Source organism: Gekko japonicus, unplaced genomic scaffold (genome assembly GCF_001447785.1).
Source record: "Gekko japonicus isolate JY-2015 unplaced genomic scaffold, Gekko_japonicus_V1.1 scaffold5158, whole genome shotgun sequence".
In the NCBI taxonomy this organism is placed as follows: Eukaryota; Metazoa; Chordata; class Lepidosauria; order Squamata; family Gekkonidae; genus Gekko; species Gekko japonicus.
The window spans coordinates 1811-4855 of NW_015171655.1; positions in this window are offsets into that span (position 1 = coordinate 1811).

A 3045-nucleotide genomic window follows, 5' to 3' on the forward strand; every position below is an offset into this window, starting at 1 on the left:
GGGAGAGAACTTTAGCCATGCATCGAACCTGCCCTGCAAGCGAAAGGGCCTCCCAGATGGCATTTCTTGGTGAACGTCCCAATTCCCTCCCCTCCCTCTGATCCTCAGTCAGATACTCATTGATACAGGTGGCAAAGTCACCCCCGGGGCATTTTGAGGCATCCGTTCACAAAGAACTTTCAGTCCTGCTGTTGCATTCTCTTCTCCTCCACCACATGGAAGCAGAATTGTAACTGTGGTTCCACAGGGCATGTAACAAGGGGCAATATCCCCAGCAGAATCCTGAAATGTCTGTTTCTCACAGGAAAGGCAGAAATGGGAGATGCGCTCTTGGTACTTCTAGGGCAGTGACGGCGAACCTTTTAGAGACCGAGTGCCCAAACTGCGACCCAAAACCCATTTATTTATTGCAAAGTGCCAACTCAACAATTTAACCTGAATCCTGAGGTTTTACTTTAGAAAAAACAAACTCCTACATTCACTTAAGATGATCCAAACAAAGTAAGGAAAGCAATCCCAAATGCTTTCATTTACTTAAAATTATTTGGCAGAGAATTCCACACTTTAATGATGGTCTGGGCCTGGCTGGGGCGATGGCATGCGTGCCCACAGAGAGGGCTCTGAGTGCCGCCTCTGGCACCCGTGCCATAGGTTCGCCACCACTGTTCTAGGGGCTTTTCCGCACTCTTGTTTTACTTGCTGGTAAGATTCTGTTTTTTTTGGGGGGGCAGGCTCTCTTCTGCATGTGTTTTGCCCCCTCTCGTGGTCAATTCAATATCACACAGCTTTATTTCCAGTGTAAAAACCTGCAGTTTAAACCTGCCAGGAAATATGCTGGACATAAAGCGGTGTGATATCAAACAGACCACTAGAGGGAGAAAAACATGTGCAAAACAAAAAAACCACCCCACCCTGAAGAAACTTACCAGTAAGTAAAATGAGAATACACATGTATTGGTGGAAGAGGGCTTTCCCTGTGCATTGTGCAAGTATGGAAAGGGTTAGGGGGAAGCTGCCAACGACTCTTGCTTCAAATGTGAACAGGGCAGCATTTCCGGAGGCCCCCTCCCCTGTGGCTTGCTTTTGTGGCATTTTGGTTTGTTTCAGGCAGGCTTATGGAGACTGCCTGCCTTTTTAGTTCTATTTGTGCACAACATTGAAATAATAAAACTGACAGTTCAGTTTTTTAAAAGCTGGTGCCAAGGAGGGAAAAAGCAAAACATTTGGGCCAACTGAACTATCGATAAGGGAGGAATGTGGGCTGCTACTCTTTTTGCTTGGACATCGAGAAATTAAAAAAAAAAAATCAAGTCAGGTGTGCTACCATGAAAAAGCACCCCGGAGCGCCAAAATTTATATCGTTAGCTAATAAAACCTGCTCTCCTCTGAATTTTGAGATTCTCCCTACAACAGGGACGATGGCTGCGTATCTATCCTCTCTGCAGGTACCTCAACAACGAAGAGCGTTCACCCTGGCCAGATGTAATGCCATGCCGTCCGCCATCTTACTCGGCAGATTCAACAAGGTCTCTCATCTGGCCAGATACTGCCCATGTAGGAAGAAATGTGTGGAATCTGTCACTCATGTTCTCCTGCACTGTAATCTGTACATGGACCTAAGGATCACTTATTTATATTCTCTTTTAACCAGCATGGGTGCTTGTTCTGATGCACTTAAGGTGCATAGACTTTTAAGAGATCTCAGCCCGGACATCACATAGAAGGGGGCTAAGTTTCTCTGCTTGGCTTTAAAGCTGCGCCAAAGGTTCTTCTAGAATTTTATATATGAGTTTTAACTGGTTTTAAAATGTATAAATGGTACTGATAATTTATGCCAATAAAGGCTGACTTGACTTGACTGACTTAAAAAGCCAAAATCAAACAGGCAGTTGCTTAGCAAGAATCAGTAAATCTGCCCATGCCACGGCATTAGGAAGCTGAGAAACAGGAAAGCTCCTGTTTCGAGGGAAAGGCACCGAGGAAATTAAAAGGGAGAAGCAGGCCTTTTGCGGACTACGTGGCTGGATCTGGGCGCCGGGGACAGCCATCCCTGGACTGCTGTGGGAAGACGGAGCTCTGCTGTCAGGTGGAATCCCTTGTTTCATTCTGCTTCCTGCCGATTGTGGAGAAGGAGCAACCAAGCCCAGGCCTCTGTAAGTTCTGGCACTGCCTTCCGTCTGCATAAGACGCATCACACCAAACGCCTGGACTAAGCTTGACAAAATTGGCTGTTCAACGTGAGCTCCCCACAGGACAGCGAGGGAGGGAGGGGTGACAGTCTCTCAACTAGCCTTTCCAAAAGCCTGGTGTCCCTTTCACTTTGCCCAAGCCTCACGTCTCTGTGGCAGCCATCCCTTACGCAGCTGCAGGTGGATACACACAACCAATCAGTGCCCCATTTCCGTGGCGATGCGGGTGCTGCTGAGAGACACTCCCACCCACCCCCCAATTGGCTTCTTCTGACTGCTGCTTCCTGCACAGGCTGAGAAGAGAGAGGCCCTCGCCAGGGAACCTCTCAACCCCACGGGTCTGTCCTTCCCCAGCCTGCCCTTTTCCTGCAGAGATCGGAGAGGGAGGCAGCCTCAAGCGAGGCCGGTCTCCCTGCCTGCGGCCCAGGCATGTGGCTGGGCCAAGTCAAAGAGGGGCTTTCCCAAGCCCTCCCAAGCCAGGGAAGAGTCCGTGCCACCTGCCGAGTGGCCTTTTACCGGACCGCTCCCACAGCTGCTTGCAAACCACAGTTGTGTGAATCCACCCGAAGAGAAAATGCAAAAGCTGGTGCTTTGAGTCAGTGGGCCACACGGGCCCTTGGCCCACTCCTCTCAAGAGGGCCCCTGCAAAGAGCGCCTGGAGCGCAGCATGCGAAAGAGAGAGAGAGAGAGAGGGAGAGAGAGAGAGAGAGAGAGAGAGAGAGACCCGAAGAGAAAATGCAAAAGCTGGTGCTTTGAGTCAGTGGGCCACACGGGCCCTTGGCCCACTCCTCTCAAGAGGGCCCCTGCAAAGAGCGCCTGGAGCGCAGCATGCGAAAGAGAGAGAGAGAGAGAGGGA